The following is a 21,948-nucleotide window of genomic DNA, read 5'->3' on the forward strand; positions in this document are numbered from 1 at the left end:
AGCTGGAAACAGGGAGAGACAGTCAGACAGACTCCCACATGCGCCTGACGGGGATCCACCCAGCACGCCCACCAGGGGGCGACGCTCTGCCCACCAGGGGGCGATGCTCTGCCCATCCTGGGCGTCGCCATGTTGCGACCAGAGCCACTCTAGCGCCTGAGGCAGAGGCCACAGAGCCATCCCCAGTGCCCGGGCCATCTTTGCTCCAATGGAGCCTTGGCTGCGGGAGGGGAAGAGAGAGACAGAGAGGAAGGAGAGGGGGAGGGGTGGAGAAGCAGATGGGCGCTTCTCCTGTGTGCCCTGGCCGGGAATCGAACCCGGGTCCTCCGCATGTTAGGCCGACGCTCTACCGCTGAGCCAACCGGCCAGGGCTTCATTGGTTGATTTTTGTATGTGCCCTGACTGGGGATCAAACCCACAACCTTAGTGTATAGGAACAACTCTCTAACCAACTGAGCTACAGGCAGAGGCAGATTAAGGTCGGTTGAGGCCCCCGGCGCATAAAAAAATATTGGACCCCTTAAAAAAGAGAGAGAGACAGGGAAAATAAAAATACATGTTAACCATATTTTTAAATAAATAAAAAATATTATGTACTATTAATGTTAAAATTGCACATATAAAATCAAACTTGGTGTCATTAAAAAAAAGTGTAAAGTTGGGGTTTTGCGGGGCCCTTCAGAAATTGGAGCCTAGGGCGTGTGCCCAGTGCGCCCGCAGTTAAATCTGCCTCTAGCTACAGGGCCAGGGCCTCTGCCTGCCTATTTCTTGTTCTCTCCTCCACTCACCCTGACTCTCTCCCTTGCTGGTCTCAGGGTCTCATAGAAGATGCGTTTATCCCGGGGCGGAGTGTGAGAGCACAGTGAACATCCTCCACTTTAGCAACCTCAGGGGAAGCAAGACTCTCCTGCAAGGTCCTCAGGCAAATGCCGAGGGTTGGGCTGTAACTACCACAGGCCCCGAACCACCTAAGCACCCAAGAACCATTCCCAATGCTACCCCAACATACACACAACCATATGGAGAAGGTGGAGGACAGTACTGCAGAATGCAACTGAGGGAGCCAAACACAAGTACATCCCATCCCAGAAACAAGAAGTCACAATGAGATGTGAAGGGTGTAAGGTTCCGTCCTCTGTGGCCTAACCCCATGCCTGGTAGGTCTGATTATCAGTAAGGTATATCAGAGTCTCCACTCCAACTGGGCTTCCTTCATTCCTCTGGTCCTACCCGTTCTTACTTCCTGTACCTCAGTGCTGCCCTTCCTGCATTAAAATTCATGAACAGGGCTATAACTTTAATTAAGGTGTGACAGCTTTCTTTGTCCTGTTTCATCATTTTTTAAAATGATTTTTTAAAAACTTAAACCAGCATGCCTGACCCAGCGGTGGTGCAGTAGATAAAGCGTCAGACTGGGACATGGAGGACCCAGGTTCGAGACCCCCGAGGTCGCCAGCTTGAGCGCGGGCTCATTTGGTTTGAACAAGGCTTGAGCTCAAGGTCGCTGGCTGGAGCAAGGGGTCACTCGCTCTGCTGTAACACCCCCCCCCCCCATCAAGGCACACCTGAAAAAGCAATCAATAACCAACTAAGGTGCCACAGTGAAGAAGTGATGCTTCTTATCTCTCTCCTTTCCTGTCCGTCTGTCCCTATCTGTCCCTCTCTCTGACTCTCTCTGTCTCTGTCACAAAAAGAAAACAAAAAAACTTAAACCAGCACCTCTTCACTTTGCTAATCCAAAAGCCTGTTCTTTGCAGGTAGGTCCCCACCCACCTGTCTGAATTTAAGGGTCTGGAGTCAGATATACTGACTACAGAGCAATTTGTGTCCATCACAGAAGTTTTGCAAAATACAGACAAGAAGGAAAGAAAAATTCATTTTAATCTTACATCCCAGCAATAACACTTTGGCTTTATAAAATTCTTTCTACTCTTTTTTCCATGCACAGATATATATTTAGGTATTTCTATTATACTGAAACAACATTGCATCTATGTATCTAACCTGCTTTATTCATTTAATAGTATACAACAGTGGTCCCCAACCCCCAGGCCGCGGACTGGTACCGGTCCGTGGGCCATTTGGTACCGGTCTGCAGAGAAAGAATAAATAACTTACATTATTTCTGTTTTATTTATATTTAAGTCTGAACGATGTCTTATTTTTAAAAAATGACCAGATTCCGCCTGACCAGGCGGTGGCGCAGTGGATAGAGCGTCGGACTGGGATGCGGAAGACCCAAGTTCAAGATCCCAAGGTCGCCAGCTTGAGCGTGGGCTCATCTGGTTTGAGCAAAAATTTACCAGCTTGGACCCAAGGTCGCTGGCTCAAACAAGGGGTTACTCAGTCTGCGGAAGGCCCACGGTCAAGGCACATATGAGAAAGCAATCAATGAACAACTAAGGTGTCGCAATGTGCAACAAAAAACTAATGATTGATGCTTCTCATCTCTCTGTTCCTGTCTATCTGTCCCTGTCTATCCTCACTCTGACTCTCTGTCTCTGTAAAAAAAAAAAAAAAAAAATGACCAGATTCCCTCTGTTACATCCATCTAAGACTCACTCTTAACGCTTGTCTCAGTCACATGATACATTTATCTGTCCCACCCTAAAGGCCGGTCCATGAAAATATTTTCTAACATTAAACCGGTCCGTGGCCCAAAAAAGATTGAGGACTACTGGTATACAAGGTTTCCTCTGTGTCATTTAAAAGACTGTCCAAAACTCAAAGTTTAAGGATTATAAAGAATTTCCTTGTGTGAACACATCACATTCAATTTGAGTCAACTGCCCACTGAAAGGCAGTGAGCTATTCCCAGTTAATCGACTGCTGATGTTTTTACATCCGTAGGCTAGTCTCTAGGTGTGGAACAGCCTGTATCAGGGCATTCATGGTGGTAAGATCTGGACTCCATGGCAAATTGCTTTCCAGAGACCCTGAAGCCAATCACCTCCTACCCATGAAGCCTGAGTGCTGCCTTCTCTGCAGGCTCCCCCAGCTCTCACCAGGGCCTTCACACAGATTTTTAACTTAAGTGAAGACCTGAGGTTTTAAAATCACAAACATACTGTCTCAGGAAGAAGTCACCTCATGACTAACTTTAAACAATTCACTGTTACAGGTAAGGTTGAGGCCCCACTTTGGTGCCAAGCATTGTGGTAGGTGGAGGGACCCACCAATTCCATCCCACCCTTGGAGATTTATACATTGGTGGGAATAACCTGAAACCAATACACAATTCAAAACAATATATCTTTACTTGCAGGAGACATCATGCTGGAAAGGCCTACATGAGCCTGTTGAAGTGCGAACAAAGGTTATGAGTGTTAGAGGCTGGGATATTGGGTGGGGGAGTGCATAAATTGTAGTAATTTCCTCCACGAGGCGTTTTGGCAATTAAGAGTCACAGAGACATTTGAATGTTTCCATGGGACTTGAAAACCAGAAAGAGTGATAAACTTTGATCGGAAGGAATCGTGTTGATGAAGCTACAAGGAAACTGGCTGGCATGTATGTTGGTACACAATCCCTGGTACATGGCCCTAGGTACACACTGTCCCCTGGTGGTAAATCCTGTCCCTGGTACACACTGTACCTGCCATCCTTTCGTAGACTCTAAGGCAGTGGTCCCCAACCCCCAGGCCGCGGACTGGTACTGGTCTGTGGGCCATTTGGTACCAGTCCACAGAGAAAGGATAAATAACTTACATTATTTCCGTTTTATTTATATTTAAGTCTGAACGATTTTTAAAATGACCAGATTCCCTCTGTTACATCCATCTAAGACTCACTCTTGACGCTTGTCTCGGTCACGTGATACGTTTATCTGTCCCACCCTAAAGGCCGGTCCATGAAAATATTTTCTGACATTAAACTGGTCTGTGGCCCAAAAAAGGTTGGGGACCACAGCCCTAAGGGAGATCTCCATTGCATAAAGCTTTTATTTTAGAGGGTGTCATTTATTAATTTTGCAATCATATTAGTCTCTGTTTGCAGTGTTTTGCACTAAAAACAGTGCAGTGGTGAATGCATTTACCTTTGCACACATACACACCACGCTGCACACCTGTTGGACAGCATGCCCAGATGCCCACAGGTCTGCTCTTTTTGTGACCTGTTTGTGTCCCCCGAAGGGCTGTATTAATCTACATTCCTAGCCTGGTTAGATGGGGTTGCCTCTGTCACCACATTCTCAGCCACCCCAGGAATTAGAAATTCATCTAGGGCATTTCTGAACATACTTGATGCTGAGCTGGTGTCAACAGTATTCTAACAGCACTGAATCATGTCTGTCCCACATCCCACAGCTTTGTTTTTTTCTTTTTCTTTCTATCTTCCAGGACCTTTCTTGGCTGCAGAATTGTTTTGGTGTAAAACGATTTGATGTAAGCACAGTTTTTCAGTGGGCAATGCATTATTTTCACAAACCTAAAAATAACTTATATGTAACAAAGTTCTGAAATCTAGACTAAGCCTTTACTTAAAACACCAGTCCTGCCTGACCAGGCTGTGGCACAGTGGATAGAGCATCAGACTGGGATGCAGAGGACCCAGGTTTGAGACCCCGGGGTCGCCGGCTTGAGCGCGGGCTCATCTGGTTTGAGCAAAGCTCATCAGCTTGGACCCAAGGTCGCTGGCTCGAGCAGGGGGTTACTTGGTCTGCTGTGGGCCCACGGTCAAGGCACATATGAGAGGGCAATCAATAAACAACTAAGGTGTTGCAACACGCAACGAAAAACTAATGATTGATGCTTCTCATCTCTCCTTTCCTGTCTGTCTGTCCCTGTCTATCCCTCTCTCTGACTCTCTCTCTGTCCCTGTAAAAAAACAAACAAAAAAAACAAACAAAAAAAAAACACCAGTCCTTGCGGGCCTGCAGACAGACCACACCTAGGGAACACAGAGGCCACACCCAGTGGACTCCAGTAGCCAAAACCTTCTTTTAACAAGACAGAATGAGAAGGCAGAGAAATGTAACACAAATGAATCAAGAGAAATCCCCAGAAAAGGACCTGAATGAGTGAATGAGTCAGATATAACCAAATTACCAGATGCAGAATTTAAAATAACGATTGTTAGAATGCTCAAAGAAGTTAAAACAACAATAGATAGTCATTACGAACACCTAAATAAAGAGATAGAAAATATAAAAAAGGACATTGAAATAATAAAAAAATCAGTCAGAAATGACAAATACAATATCAGAAATCAAGAACACAATGGAAGGAATTAAAAGCAGGATGGATGAAGCTGAGAATTGAATCAGTGAGTTAGACAAGATAAATGAAGGCTTTGAAGCAGAGCAGAAAAAAGAAAAGAGACTCAAAAAGTCTGAGGAAACTCTAAGAGAGCTCTGTGACAACATGAAGAAAAATAACATCCTCATCATAGGGGTTCCTGAAGAAGAAGAGAAAGAACAAGGGATAGAGACTTTGTTCAACATATTATAGCTGAAAACTTCCCTCAATTAAGGCAGAAAAACATCTCACAAGTTCAAGAAGCACAGAGAACTCCATTAAAGAGAAACCCAAAGAAATCTACACCAAGACACATCATAATTAAAATACCAAAGCTAAGTGATAAAGATAAAATATTAAAAGCTGCTAGAGAAAAAAAGACTATCACCTACAAAGGAGCCCCCATAAGGACGACTTCCAACTTCTCAACAGAAACACTTGAGGCCAGAAAGGAATGGCAAGAAATATTCAAAGTAATGCAGAACAAGAGCCTACAACCAAGACAACTTTATCCAGCAAGGCTATTGTTTAAAATTGAAGGAGAAATAAAGAGCTCTCCAGACAAAAAAAAACTCAAAGAATTCACTACAACCAAACCAAGGCTGCAAGAAATGCTAAGGGGCCTGTTGTAAACAGATAAAAGGAGAAAAAGAATATAGCAAAAGAGGAATACAATTTTAAAGAATAAAATGGCAGCCTGACCTGTGGTGGCACAGTGGATAAAGTGTCAACCTGGAAACGCTGAGGTTGCCGGTTCAAAACCCTGGGCTTGCCTGGTCAAGGCACATATGGGAGTTGATGCTTTCTGCTCCTCCCCCCTTCTCTCTCTCTCTCTCCCCTCTCTATAATGAATAAATAAAATCTTTATTAAAAAATTAAAGAATAAAATGGCAATAAACAATTATATATCAATAATAACCTTAAATGTAAATGGATTAAATGATCTGATCAAAAGACATAGGGTAGCTGCGTGGATAAGAAAATAGGACCCATACGTATGCTGTCTACAAGAGAAACATAGACTGAAGATAAAAGGATGGAAAAAAATATTTCACACAAATGGAAATGAAAAAAAAGCTGGGGTAGCAATACTTATATCAGACAAAATGGACTTTAAAACAAAGACTATAGTAAGAGATAAAGAAGGCCACTACATAATGATAAAGGGAGCAATCCAACAGGAAGATATAACCGTTATAAATATCTATGCACCTAATATAGGAGCACCTAAATATATAAAGCAGACTTTGATGGATTTAAAGGGCAGTAAACAGCAATACTATAATAGTAGGGGATTTCAATACCCCACTAACATCACTAGATAGATCCTCAAGAAAGAAAATTAACAAAGAAACAGCAGATTAAAGGACATACTAGATCAACTCGATTTAATAGATATCTTCAGAACCTTTCACCCTAAAGCAGCTGAATATACATTCTTTTCAAGTGCTCATGGTACATTCTCTAGGATAGACCACATGTTAGGGCACAAAAGTGGTCTCAACAAATTTAAGAAGATTGAAATCATATTGAGCACTTTCTCTGATCACAATGGCATGAAACTAGAAATCAACCACAACAGAAAAACTGAAAAATACTCAAACACTTGGAAACTAAATAGCATGTTATTAAATAACGAATGGGTTAACAATGAGATCAAAGAAGAAATTTAAAAATTCCTAGAAACGAACGATAATGAGTATACATCAACTCAAAATTTATAGGACACAGCAAAAGCATTCCTGAGAGGGAAGTTCATAGCATTACAGGCATACCTCAAGAAGCTAGAAAAAGCTCAAATAAACAACTTGATCCTGCATCTAAAAGAACTAGAAAAAGAACAGCAAGTAAAGCCCAGAGCTAGTAGAAGGAAGGAAATAATAAAGATCAGAGCAGAAATAAATGACATAGAGGCTAAAGAAACAATACAGAAGATCAATGAAACCGAGCTGGTTCTTTGAAAAGGTAAACAAGATCAATGAACCTTTAACCAAACTCAACAAGAAAAAAAGAGAGAGGACTCTAATAAATAAAATTAGAAATGAGAATGGAGAAATAACAACTGACACAACAGAAATACAAAATATTGTAAGAAAATACTATGAAGAACTGTATGCCAAAAAACTAGACAGCCTAGATGAAATGGACAAATTTTTGGAAACATATAATCTTCCAAAAATTAATCTGGAAGAATCAGAAAACATAAACAGACCAATTAAAACAAATGAGATTGAAATAGTTATCAAAAAACTCCCAAAAAAGAAAAGTCTGGGCCTGATGGCTTCACAAGTGAATTCTACCAAATATTCAAAGAAGAACTAACTCCTATCCTTCTCAAGCTATTTCAAAAAATTCAAGAGGAAGGATGACTTTCAAGCTCCTTTAATGAAGCGAGTATAATTCTGATTCCAAAACAAGGCAAAGACAACACAAAGAAAGAAAATTATAGGCCAATATCCCTGATGAATTTAAATGCTAAAATCCTCAACAAAATATTAGCAAACTGGATCCAGCAATATATGAAAAAAATCATACACCATGATCAAGTGGGATTTATTCTTGGGAGGCAAGGCTGGTACAATATTTGCAAATCAATCAGTGTGATTCATCACATAAACAAAAGGAAGGAGAAAAACCACATGATAATTTCAATAGATGTAGAAAAAGCACTTGATAAAATCCAGCACCCATTCATGATCAAAACTCTCAGCAAAATGGGAATACAGGGAACATACCTCAACATGATAAAGGTCATCTATGACAAACCCACAGCCAACATCATACTCAATGGACAAAAATTAAAATACCGATTAAAATACCAATGACTTATTTCAAAGATCTAGAAGACATATTCCAAAAATTTATATGGAACCAAAAGAGAACACGAATAGCCTCAGCAATCTTGAAAAGGAAAAATAAAGTGAGAGGTATCACACTTCTGGATATCAAGTTATACTACAAGGCCATTGTACTCAAAACAGCCTGATACTGGCATAAGAACAGGCATATAGATCAATGAAACAGAACTGAGAACCCAGAAATAAACCCACACTATTATGGACAACTGATATTTGACAAAGGAGGTATGAGCATACATTGAAGTAAAGACAGCCTCTTCAACAAATGGTGTTGGCAAAATTGGACAGCTACCTGCAAAAAATGAAACTAGACCACCAACTTACACCATTCACAAAAATAAACTCAAAATGGATAAAAGACTTAAATGTAAGCCGTAAAACCATAAGCATCTTAGAAGAAAACATAGGCAGTAAGCTCTCTGACATCTCTCGCAGCAATATATTTGCCGATTTATCTCCACGGGCAAGTGAAATAAAAGACAGGATAAACAAATGGGACTATATCAAACTAAAAAGCTTCTGCACAGCTAAAGACAATAAGAACAGAATAAAAAGACAAACTACACAATGGGAGAATATATTTGACAATATGTCTGATAAGGGGTTAATAACCAAAATTTATAAAGAACTTGTAAAACTCAGTACGCGGAAGACAAACAATCCAATAAAAAAATGGGCGAAAGAAATGAATAGACACTTCTCCAAAGAGGACATACAGATGGCCAATCGGCATATGAAAAAATGCTCAACATCACTAATCATTAGAGAAATGCAAATTAAAACCACAATGGGATATCACCTCACACCAGTCAGAATGGCGCTCATCAACAAAACAACACAGAATAAGTGCTGGCGAGGATGTGGAGAAAAGGGAACCCTCCTGCACTGCTGGTGGGAATGCAGACTGGTGCAGCCACTGTGGAAAACAGTATGGAAATTCCTCAAGAAATTAAAAATTGGACTGCCTTTTGACCCAGCTATACCACTTTTAGGAATATACTCCAAGAACACCATAGTACTGTTTGAAAAGAAGAAATGCACCCCCATGTTTATGGCAGCATTGTTCACAATAGCAAAGATCTGGAAACAGCCCAAGTGTCCATCAGTGGATTAGTGGATTAAAAAGTTTTGGTACATGCCGGGGTCCAGCCCTGGGGGGAATCCAGGGGTCCCACAGGAAGAGACGGCGTCGGCGCAAGTCGAGTGAGAGAGCCGAATTCTTTTCTTTCTCTTTATTCTCTAGTTAGCATTTACTGCCAGACATCTCTGCCAAATGCTGGTCTAGCTTTCTTTTTATGCACACACACTAAGTTACAATCACATGGTATTTTGTTTCACTATGGTTACATATTTCCAGATAACAGTTAATTCATATCTATAAGCTACAAATCAGGTGGTAAGTCATTCAAAGTACAGATATACAATAACTTGAATAGCAATAACAATATCAGTACAAACTTCTAAAAGATTAGTACTAATTAATAACTCTACTTTACTGTTGTTGTGAGTCAAGGGCGCAGAGAGAGAGATTAACAGACGAAATCATCAAGGACTAGCAAAGGACCACCGCTTGCTCAGGCAAATGGCCTTGAGTTCATGCAGTGTCCTAATTTTTCTCACAAGACTTCAAAAGGCTTGCTTATTAAGAAATTGTCATAACATCAAGAGTAACTTTTGTTTAAAGATATATAGAGTGGGCCCTGGCCGGTTGGCTCAGCGGTAGAGCGTCGGCCTGGCATGCGGGGGACCCGGGTTTGATTCCCGGCCAGGGCACATAGGAGAAGCACCCATTTGCTTCTCCACCCCCCCCCTCCTTCCTCTCTGTCTCTCTCTTCCCCTCCCGCAGCCAAGGCTCCGTTGGAGCAAAGATGGCCCGGGTGCTGGGGATGGCTCCTTGGCCTCTGCCCTAGACGCTAGAGTGGCTCTGGTCGCGGCAGAGCGACCCCCCAGAGGGGCAGAGCATCGCCCCCTGGTGGGCAGAGCGTCGCCCCTGGTGGGCGTGCTGGGTGGATCCCAGTTGGGTGCATGCAGGAGTCTGTCTGACTGTCTCTCCCCATTTCCAGCTTCAGGAAAATACAAAAAAAAAAAAAAAAGATATATAGAGTGCACCTGCAAGATAGCTTAGTAGCAACATAATATCACAAGGCATTAATTGCTATTGCTTCTATGGATCCCCCCACATTCCTCTCATTATCTGAAGGGAAAACCTGGGAAAGTACATAAATCTCATGAGAATGTCTCACTGAGAAAAACCCAGCAACTGCCTTCAGTCACAAAACAAGTCTTTTAGCAAAACATTCTTTTCTTGCCAGCTGCGCTCCCATCCAAGGCCACGCAACGGGCCACTCCACTACACTTTACCTAAGATTCTATTGTCTAGTCAAATTTTATTTATTAACTATATTCATACACTAGTTAAGTTCTAACTTTATTCTTTCTAACATGATTAATAAGAAGAAATTCTCCTACAAACTTAACCCTTTATGAGAGATATCATAGCCAGCCTCTTACGTTTATGAGCCCAGTTCAAGAGGCTTACAGGCTTTTCTGTGGAACTCACACCCTCTGTCTCATTTCCAAAGAAATCATTATGAATCTACAGGGAAAGCACGGTACTATTATCCCTGTGCCACAAATAATAGCACACACCCAGAAAAGGGGGGATATAAGGCCAGATTAATTCAAAAAGTCAAAGAGGGAAGTATCGTTGTGCCTTTCCTTTGCGGTGACTTTGTCAACCCGCAGCCATTGGTCTTCACTGCGATGACTTTGTCAACCAGCAGCCGTTGGTCTTCTCTGCTGTGACTTTGTCAGCCAGCAGTTGTGGATCTTCTCTGCTGTGACCTTGTCAGCCAGCAGTCGTTGATCGGCTCCCGACAGGTACATATATACTATGGAATACTACTCAGCCATAAGAAATGATGACATCGGACCATTTACAACAACATGGATGGACCTTGATAACATTATACTGAGCGAAATAGGTAAATCAGAAAAAACTAAGAACTATATGATTCCATACATAGGTGGGATATAAAAATGAGACTCAGAGACATGGACAAGAGTGTGGGGGTTACGGGGAGGGGGGGGCATAAAGAAAACCAGTTAGAAGGTGACAGAAGACAATTGGACTTTGGGTGATGGGAATGCAGCATAATCAAATGTCAAAATAACCTAGAAATGTTTTCTCTGAACATATGTACCCTGATTTATCAATGTCACCCCATTAAAATTAATTTTAAAAAAATCAGATAGGAAAAAATGTACCTCCCAACACATATAGGCACACACGTACACACACATACACAAACACACATGAAACCAAAGATGAAAGGTTTGTATTTCTAGTCAAATATTGAACCATTTGATATGTACTGGGGTCCTCACATGAGTTGCTTAAATAAGACCTGATGTATTTAATTGACTCTTTGTGTTTGATTAGCTGCAGAGGTACAGAAATAATTCATTGGCAATCAGTTAATTTAATTGCTAGGGGCATCGGATATGTACAAGGTGCTTTGGGGAGTTCGGATATTAGGATATTTAGGATATTTAGCACATTCTTGCTGACAGCCCAGTTATAATAGAGGCAAAGTATATGTGCATAGAGAAATGTTCTAGACAGAATGCTTATAACCTCCCTACCCAAACAAACTCATATGTTGACGTCTCTACCCCCCAATGCAGTGGTTCTCAAACTTTTTGAAGTTGGAGTGTGTAAAGCCAGTAGCCATGGCCACCATCACAGCCGCCTGACCCATGCAAGTTCACATAGAATTTGGACAGACGGTAATGAAACAACGGAGCCAAGAACTGGTGGGCCATCATCTTTATCTTAGCTTGCACCCGGCAGGCAAGAAGTACACTCAATGGGAAAACACTTTCCTTTCCATTCAGGGCCCCCAAAGCCACTGACTTATCCGAGTTTCCTCGAATCAAAGGTTTCTACCTCACCAGCCTTATTCACCTCTGTTCCTCATCTCTTTCTCTCTGCACAAACTCTGCACAAACTGGCTACTCCTTCAGCACTCCACCATCTTGGCTGCTTCTCCTCTCCTCCACGTGGCCTTTCTCTGCTCACCTCTCTCTGCTCTCCTCTCTAATGCTAATATCAGGAACCGAGAGATAGCAAGCTCCCGGTCTGCCCCACTTTATAGTGTAGAAATCAAAATTTTTAATCTAATATACAAACAAGGAAGTCTCTGATACAAAATCACTTATCTGAGGCATAAATGGGATTCCTCATGAGAGTGCACCACCCCACATCATGTAAAAGTCAAGGGTGTGGGGAAAAGCTTAGTCTTAAAACTAAACCTTAGGCTATAACAACCCGGCCTGCTTACAGCCTGTCCCCCACACCCAATACAAACTATAAGCGAGCAAACATATATCATATTTACAAACTTATTTGACCAACAGGGTGCATTTAAAATCCTACAAATAATTGTAGGTGCACTATATACAAATTTCTGAGAAATATGTTATAATAATTAAGTCAAATATTAAAGAAAAAAATATAAAATCCAAGCATGCTTTTATGGTAATTAAATGAAATAAGTACAACAAAATTAAATTTATTCTGACATTAAAAAAAATTCTTATGTTAAAACAAAAACAAAAAACAACACCAGTCCTTGGTCTGGGGATTCAAGGTGGCAAACAGATCCACAGTCATGGGGTTGCCTATTGCTCCTCAGGCCAGAGGCCTCTGGGAATCCTTGGGCACTGCAGATAAGCCCAGGGCTTTCCAGAGAGAGCCATGGCTTTAAGAGCTGCATTGCAAATCCCTCTAAGTCAAAGGTAAGGTCTGTTTCATTCCTTTCATTAGCTGGGTTACTTCTTAGATAAAAGAACCCAAACAAAACAATGACACTCAGGTCACACAAAACAATAGGTTTTGTTTTCTATTTAATCTTACTGCTTTTGGCTGAAAGAGCAACCAGGTAGGTCCAAAGTACACATTATTTTTAAAAGCTCCCTTTCCTGCTTCTGGTTGGCAGAAATGTCAGTGATAATCAGAGGAATTGCTTTTGGAGTCAGGGGATGTCTGGACCAGAAGGGACTCTGAAGACGCCACTTTGAGGGTGAACTCGGGCGGCCACAGGATGGGAGGGGTGTTTAGACTGGCGACTGCTGAGCCGGGGCTCCCGCCATGCTGAGCAGCCCCTTGCCAGCCACCCAGCCATGCTGCTTCCAAGCTCTGCTCCTCACCACCACTGGCCTTTGTGACTAGTGAACTCATCAAGGACAGTAGGACAGGCCAAGGGTGCCAAATTCAAAGGTTCAGACGATACATGCCAAAAAACTTACCTCCCTCCTGTCCCCAGCAGCTCATAGCGCTGACATTGGTGGCCACCATCTTGAGAGGCACTTTGGTACAGGACATTTCTTTTGGGGGCTGCAACCTTATATTTTTACATGTTCTGACTTACAGAAGTGAGAGGGGCTGCTCTCAGCATCATCACCACTTCATATTTCTTTGGGTGACTTAAGACAATGGAAATTTATTTTCTACAGCTTTGGAAGCCAGAAGTCTGAAATCAAGGTGTCGGCAAGGGCCGTGCTCCCTTTGAAGGCTCTGAGAAAGGAGACTTCCTTACCATTTTTTTTAGCTTTGGGAGGTGGTTGCTCACTGTCCTGGGTGTTCCTTGGCATAGGGGACCACTCCATTCTCTGCCTCCATCTTCAGGTGGCTTTCTGCCCTGTGTTTTTGCTGTGTCTCTGGGTCTCAATATTCCTCTTCTTTCTATATAAAGAGCCCAGTCACTGGATTTAGGGCCTGCTCTAAATGTGGGATGATCACTCAAGATCCTTAACTTAATCACATCTGCCATTTCCTGTGCCTGGTGGGGGCAGGAAGCTTCACAGGAACACACTGCACAGGTACAGGGGGTTAAAATTTAGACGTGGTTTTTTTCAACCTACTACAAATAGAAATGATATTATTGTTGTTGTACAACCAAAAGGAATTTCTGTGCTGGTAGATGTACACAGATTGTCCAAGATGGATCTTCAAGATACAGATAAGAAGCCCTGGAAGGGTAGCTCAGTTGGTTAGAGCATTGTCCTGAGACGGGTTCGGTCCCTGGTCAGGGCACATACAAGAATCAACGGATGAATGCATAAATAAATGGAACAACAAATCAAGGTTTCTTTCTCTCTAAAAAATAAATAAATAAGGCCCTGGCCAGTTGGCTCAGCGGTAGAGCGTCGGCCTGGCATGTGGGGGACCCGGGTTTGATTCTCGGTCAGGGCACACAGGAGAAGTGCCCATTTGCTTCTCCACCCCCTCCCTCCTTCCTCTCTGTCTCTCTCTTCCCCTCCCGCAGCCAAGGCTCCATTGGAGCAAAGATGGCCCGGGCGCTGGGGATGGCTCCTTGGCCTCTGCCCCAGGCGCTAGAATGACTCTGGTCGCGGCAGAGCGATGCCCCGGAGGGGCAGAGCATCGCCCCCTGGTAGGCAGCGCATCGCCCCTGGTGTGCGTGCTGGGTGGATCCCGGTCGGGCGCATGCGGGAGTCTGTCTGACTGTCTCTCCCCGTTTCCAGCTTCAGAAATTAAATGAAAGAAAAATAAATAAATAAATAAATAAATAAATAAATAAATAAATAAAAAGAAAAAAGTTAAAAAAACACAGAAGTAATTTTGAAAAAGACACAGATAACAGTGGTCATATTTTGTGGGCTAGTGGAGAGGGTTTTAACGATCAGCTGTGTGAACTACTTGAACTACTATTTTTGGCCTCCCACGTGGATCGTTTACATGAAGTAATGTCTCCTGAGTCACCTTGCTTCTTAACTCATGGATTACTTTGATCTTTATTTTTTTAATTTTTATTTTTTTATTTTTATTTTTATTTTTTTTAATTTTTTTTTTTTTTTTGTATTTTTCTGAAGCTGGAAACGGGGAGAGACAGTCAGACAGACTCCCGCATGTGCCCGACCGGGATCTACCCGGCACGCCCACCAGGGGGCGATGCTCTGCCCCTCTGGGGGGTCACTCTGTTGTGACCAGAGCCACCCCAGTGCCTGGGGCAGAGGCCAAGGAGCCATCCCCAGCGTCCGGGCCATCTTTGCTCCAATGGAGCCTTGGCTGCGGGAGGGGAAGAGAGAGACAGAGAGGAAGGAGGGAGGGGGTGGAGAAGCAGATGGGCGCCTCTCCTGTGTGCCCTGGCAGGGAATTGAACCCGGGACTTCTGCACGCCAGGCCGACGCTCTACCACTGAGCCAACCGGCCAGGGCTTATTTATTTATTTTTACAGAGACAGAGAGAGAGAGTCAGAGAGAGGGACAGACAGACAGAAACAGAAAGATGAGAAGCATCAATCATTAGTTTTTCGTTGTGCGTTGCGACTCCTTAGTTGTTCATTGATTGCTTTCTCATATGTACCTTGACCATGGGCCTTCAGCAGACCAAGTAACCCCTTGCTGGAGCCAGCGACCTTGGGCTCAAGCTGGTGAGCTTTTGCTCAAACCAGATGAGCCTGCACTCAAGTTGGCGACCTCAGGGTCTTGAACCTGGGTCCTTCCGCATCCCAGTCTGACGCTCTATCCACTGCGCCACCGCCTGGTCAGGCTGATCTTTATTTTCTAAAACTCAAACTATAAAAATTTTTTGTAATAAAAGTATTTAGGCCCTGGTCCCCACTTAATATATTCTGATTTCTTTGTTGCCAAGAGAAATGAAAGGAGATTTAAATAAAGAAGACTGTTTATGGCCTGGAAGATTTGCTATTTTTAAGATATCAGTTCTCCCAAAAATTGAACTAAGAGTTTAAGCACAATTCCAATCAAAATCACAACATACTTTTTAAAAAAAGAAAAGAGAGAAAGAGATAGACAAGCTAATATTAAAATGTGTAGGGAAAGACAAAGGACTTAGAATCTTCTATCTCAAAAAAGAACAAAGTAGAAGGGCTGACAGGGCCTGACTCAAGACCTTCATAAAGTGGCATCGTAGCCTCATGTGGTTTGGCCTCATGAACCATGAAAGGCCCGGGAGTCGGGCCAGCTGGCTCACTGCTAGGGTCCCCTATTGTAGAGAGGGCTCAGAGCAAAACAGACCCTAAACCCCTGTGGAAGGAGCCAAGAAGGTACTGCCTGCCCCTCAAAGGTGAAGACAGCCAGGAGAGACTCAGTGTGGTGAGGCTGGGGCTGGAGAGACTCGGGAGCCAGTGGGATAAGTGTTGGGACTAAGCTCTGCTCAACCGCCTGCAACAGTGGCAGCGGGCAGATTGGAGCTGACCTCTGAAGCTTCCCTGCCACATGGAACAGGATCTTAGCCTCATGGAGCTAAGACGAAGGTCAGGTTCAGGGTCCCACTGCTGAGACAATGGTATGGGCAGTTTGTGTAGTGCCTTAGACCAGTGGTCCCCAACCTTTTTTGGGCCACGGACCAGTTTAATGTCAGAAAATATTTTCAAGGACCAGCCTTTAGGGTGGGACAGATAAATGAAATGTATCACGTGACCGAAATAAGCATTAAGAGTGAGTCTTAGACGGATGTAACAGAGGGAATCTGGTCATTTTTTAAAAATAAAACATCGTCCAGAGTTAAATATAAACAAAACGGAAATAATGTAAGTTATTTATTCTTTCTCTGTGGACCGGTACCAAATGGCCCACAGACCGGTACTTAGGGACCACTGCCTTAGGGAACTGTGGTCTGGTCTCCAAAACAACATTATAAAGGGTTTGGTTAATTGCCTGTCCCACCTCCTTCCTATTAACAATGGCCCTTAATCTCTTGTGCCCCCAGGATCCAAGGAAGGTCCAGCCTGTGTAGGTCTTTAGGGCCAAGCAATAGACTAGGTGGCCAGGGGCAGGTCCCAGCAGTTTGGAAGGTTCCTGCTGCCTGGATCCACCCTGGAGGGCCTACTGAGAGCCACTGAGGCAGAAATTCCAGAAGTGGCTGCCGACCTGTGACCTGAAGCAAATTAGGATTCCTTTTCTTCATCTGTAAAAGGCTAGGATGGGTTGCTCTTTGTAAGAAACATTCCAAATAGCATCAGCGGCCTCTGAGATCCCCTGGGTTTGGATCTCTGGGGTGGTGTTGGGCCGAGGCTGAGACTAGAGATGGAAATGCTGACTGCCATTGCCACGTGCCCCTCTTTGGGACAGTGTAAGACCTGCAAGGATGGCAGGGATGAGGGGGGTGGCTGACGCCCCATGTGCTTGGACTGATTTCCTGGACTACGACCGGAGTGGGCATTGGCTCCTTTGTTGGATGGACTTACGGATTACGGATTTTGGACAATGTGAAATACCCTGATGGGGGTGGGGGGTGGCTTTGCTGGAAGCACTCCCCTGCCTCGGGAAGTTTTCCAGTGGCTAGAAAGAAGGCCGAGGACATTTTGCGCTTTGCGCTAAATGCTGAGAGACTGGTGAAATGTACCTTTGTAATTGTTGAAACTGTATGATTTTTGCTGTTGTAATCTGTGTAATGTTCTAATTTCCTTGCACAGGAATGCTGGTGGTGTAAATTGTGGGTAGTAAAGTGAGCATAGGGGTGGATTGTTGGGCAGATAAAATGTATTATGCTCACTTTGTTAAAGATGACACAAGGAGGCCCTCGCCCAGGTGATATTAATGTGTGTTGGGGCAGGCGGGATCGTTGTAGCCTGAGGCTTGGTTTTGGGATTAAGCCTTTCCCACCCTTTTTGCTGTGGGGCGGTACAATCCAATCATGCCTCAGAGAAGTGACTGTATTAGAGACTTCCCTATTTTGTATATTGGATTAGAGGTTGTGAAGCTACACTATAAAATGGGGGCAGAACGGGACTTGGCTCTTGGTTCCTGAGATTATCATTAGAAGAGAGAGCAGAGGAGACCAGAGAAAGGCCACATGGAGGAGGCCAGGAGAAGCAGCCAAGATGGTGGAGTGCTGAGTGAGATGCCAGTTTGTGCAGTTTGACGCTGGAGAAGGAAGGAGATGGGGAACTGAGGAGAATAAGGCTGGTGAGCTAGAAACCTTTGATTCTAGGAAACTCGGATAAATCAGTAGCTTTGTGAGCACTGAATGTGACTGGGTTTTGGAGCCCAGTGTGTATTTTTACTTGCCCGCCGGGTGCAAGCTAAAATTAAAGACTATGGCCCATCAGTTTTTGGCTCCACTGTTTCTTTACCGACTGTCTGAATCGAATGCGAACCTGCCTGCCCCAACACACATTAATATCACCTGGGCGAGGGCCTCCTTGTGTCATCTTTAACAAAGTGAGCATAATACATTTTATCTGCCCAACAGGTGGCATCCGGGGGTTCAATATTTAACATGTGTTGCGAGGGAAATCTTGGGCACACTGAAAGCTTGAGAACTTCTTCAAGCACCCTAACGGTGCTTATTTTTACTTGGGTTTTGATACATAAACACTATGTGTCATATGTATATAACATTTATCTGTTACATACACAGAATTAGCATCATGTAACACACAAGCCTGAAATTCACACCTTGGTCTTGCAAATGAGGGGACCTGGGCAGGGACAAATCATTACATGAAATACTAAAGATTATATAATGTATTACATATCCTGAGTTTACCCCAAGCAGACCTTTGGGGTGCATCTGGTGGGGATGGTGTTGGCTACTCCTTTTAGCCAACACTGATTACAATAATGAGACAGTGTTTGTAGCAACACTAAGAATTTCCCTGAAACTGTCACGTAAACTGTTGTTACTTAGTTTTTACTGCCAAAGTTGACTGAGGGAGGAACTGACTCCATCTCAATTCCTGACTCTTCCATTGACTCGGGAGGGACACTGTCATGTCATTTTTTGCCTTGGTGGTATCTTTGGTTTTCAGTCCACAAGAGCAGTATGAAAATTCTTGTCTTTTCTTAGCGGTATTTCAGACATTAATGAGTTAATATTTCCATAGAAAGTAGGACTAAATGATTTAGCCTGAATGTACTCCTGCATACCTGTACTTCTAATCTTCTTTTGTACATTTTTCAATATTTTGTACATTTTTCAATATTTTCACATATAATAAAGCACAAATGGAAGTGTAGGTAAACTATTCATGTTCCAGGATTAATTTAAGTAACTGCAGTACTTTTAGTACTTTTGCTTAAAACACGTTTAGGGTGTACTGTTTTCCCTTGCATTTTCTTTTTTTTTTTTTTTTCTTTTTTCAGAGACAGAGAGAGTCAGAGAGAGGGATAGACAGGGACAGACAGACAGGAACGGAGAGATGAGAAGCATCAATCACTAGTTTTTCATTGCGCATTGCGACACCTTAGTTGTTCATTGATTGCTTTCTCATATGTGCCTTGACCGTGGGGCTACAGCAGACCGAGTAACTCCTTGCTCGAGCCAGCAACCTTGGGTCCAAGCTGGTGAGCTTTTACTCAAACCAGATGAGCCCGCGCTTAAGCTGGTGACCTCGAGGTCTCGAACCTGGGTCCTTCCACATCCCAGTCCAACGCTCTATCCACAGCACCACCGCCTGGTCAGGCTCCCTTGCATTCTTATAAGCTTGTCCTGTCCAGTACCTGAGCACTAGCTACATGTGGCTATTTACATTTGAAATTATATAACATTAAAAATTCAATGCCTCTGTAGCACTCAGGTCACATTTTAAGTGCTCACTAGCCACAGATGGCTGGTGGGTAACAGACTTGAGTGTAGATGTGAGGACAATTCCATCATCTCTGAAAGTCCTGTTAGACCACACTGCTCTGAACTCTTCACCCTCTCCATCTAGCCATGCTAGGTGATAGCAAATAATGAGGAACTACCTGTTGACTGAATAAGAAAATCTTTGTTCTAATTTGTCTTAATAATCCTTCCACATGACAATCAAAATGAAAGACAAAGCCTGCTTTAAGCCAAACCTGTGTTTTGACACAACTGTTTTGCTGGAATTATTAGTCCTCGCTGATAGATATGTAAATTCCAAACTGCCCTCTTGATGTTCCGCTTATCTGTCAGACCTCACCCTTACTGGACTATTGACCCTGAGACAGAGGAATTCCAAAAGCTGACAAGCCGCCCCAAGGAGGGGCTCTGGACATACCAGGACTTTTGATTCAACACCCACATGCTCGAAGTCCCCCAAGGAGGAGCATTCCGGACATACCAGGACTTTTGCCTCAGTATCCCCTCAGGCTCTCCCAAACACTATATTACTTGCCCCTAGTCTGTAACTGGTGCTCTTCTCCCCCAGGAGAAGTGCCCGGCAGGGTTCCTTTCTTCCTTTCAATAAAGCCTGTTACTCTGGTCTTTCAGACTCCCATGGATTCCAACACTCGCTTCTGCCTACTTCTAGTTGTTTTTAAGGAATACTTCACTAGTTTTGGGTCACATCCTCACTGTATTAATCTGATCATTTAATTTTATTCAAACTGGTCACATTTGTTTCTCCAAATAAATTACCTGAACATTATTTTACCCAAACTGAGTGTTCATAGCTGGATAGATGATATATGAGTTAAAGCTCCCAAGAAACTTATTTTTCCTCCAATGGGGCATGATCAAATTCTAGACAAATTTACTTCTTAGGAGAAGAAAATACTCCCCTTTTAAAGCTGTCTTTAAAAAAAAAAAAAAAGCAAGTTTCCAGGATACCATATGCCACCAAGAGGAAACTGTAAACTGTTGTAAGGTACCAAAAAGCTGAAAATTGAAAATTGATATTGATACTCTGGGAGGAAAGGTCAGGTTTTCCTGTCCCATCCCTCCTATAGGGAGGGGAGGGAGAAGAATGTAGAAGTTTCCTGCTTGCAAGAACAATGGGTTATTCAGTTTTAAATCTAAAATAAAGGTTAAGAGAGAAACTTCTTCTCTTACAATGGGAGACAGAATTTACATACCACCTTGCATTGATTGTAGTTCCTCCCCCTCCCTGGAATCTTGAGGGTAAAATACCTCTAGGCTAGTGAGGGAAGATGAACCCTGAAAGATTTGTAAACATCTTTGATTGTGTTACCTTGAGAGTCTTTTTTTTTTATAAGACTTTATTTATTTATTCATTTTAAAGAGGAGAGAGAGAGAGAAGGGAGGAGCAGGAAGCATCAACTCCCATATGTGCCTTGACCAGGCAAGCCCAGGGTTTTGAACCAGTGACCTCAGCGTTCCAGGTCGATGCTTTATCCACTGCACCACCACAGGTCAGGCTTGAAAGTCTTAATGTTTCTGTGTATCCCCTAAACAAATGTTGTAAGCTTGTACCATGATGTCATGCTATCCCCCCTTCTGTGTGTGAGCAAGGCTATATAAAAAGCCCCTGAACTATTTTTGGCACCGCACGATTTGGGTCTGATGCCCCGTGTCAGCCATATGCGGCCGGCATATTTAATAACTCTCCTCCTCTAATAAAACTCTTCAAAATTTATCTGGACTGGGTGCCTCTACGTGAACTTGATGAAATGAGGTACAGTGCCTTTCAGAATCTGGGGTGCGGTACTTTATAATATATGGGGGCTTGTCCAGGATCCGGTGTTTTGTGTCACCATATAGAGACACCCCAAATTGTCTGGTCTCTCCGGGAAGCTGCTTGGCCCCGCTTGAATCTCATGGAAGGCGCGCCACCCGAGACTTTTCAGAGCTCCTAGTCTTCCCGTAGGGTCCGGACCGTTCCTTGGTAGATGTCTCCTGGTTCCCAAATTCGACAATTTGGGTAATTCGGCAGAGAAATCAAGGAGGTAAGCAAGGCAACTCTTTTTGTTTTATATTCAAGCTTTCCTCTGAATACTTGCTTTTACTTTTCAGTTTAGGACTGGTACTGGTCTGGGACTAGCTGTAGGTAAAGTAGACTTGTGACTTACTAATTTGGAACTCCAGTGCATAGATAAGGCAGACCTCCTGTTTTGCTAATTTGAAACACTGGTAGCCTGTAGGTAAGGTCAAACTAGAT

The 21,948-nt window shown here is 43.2% G+C and overlaps 1 non-coding gene across 1 annotated transcript; it reads right to left on the reverse strand.

The window, feature by feature from the left end:
* Positions 1-296: 296 nt before the first annotated feature.
* TRNAV-AAC (transfer RNA valine (anticodon AAC)) lies at positions 297-372 on the reverse strand. The gene has a single exon. It is a non-coding gene; the product is annotated as a tRNA-Val (tRNA).
* Between the last annotated feature and the right edge of the window lie 21,576 nt (positions 373-21,948).

This window comes from Saccopteryx leptura, chromosome 4, assembly GCF_036850995.1.
Source record: "Saccopteryx leptura isolate mSacLep1 chromosome 4, mSacLep1_pri_phased_curated, whole genome shotgun sequence".
NCBI classification, from domain to species: Eukaryota; Metazoa; Chordata; class Mammalia; order Chiroptera; family Emballonuridae; genus Saccopteryx; species Saccopteryx leptura.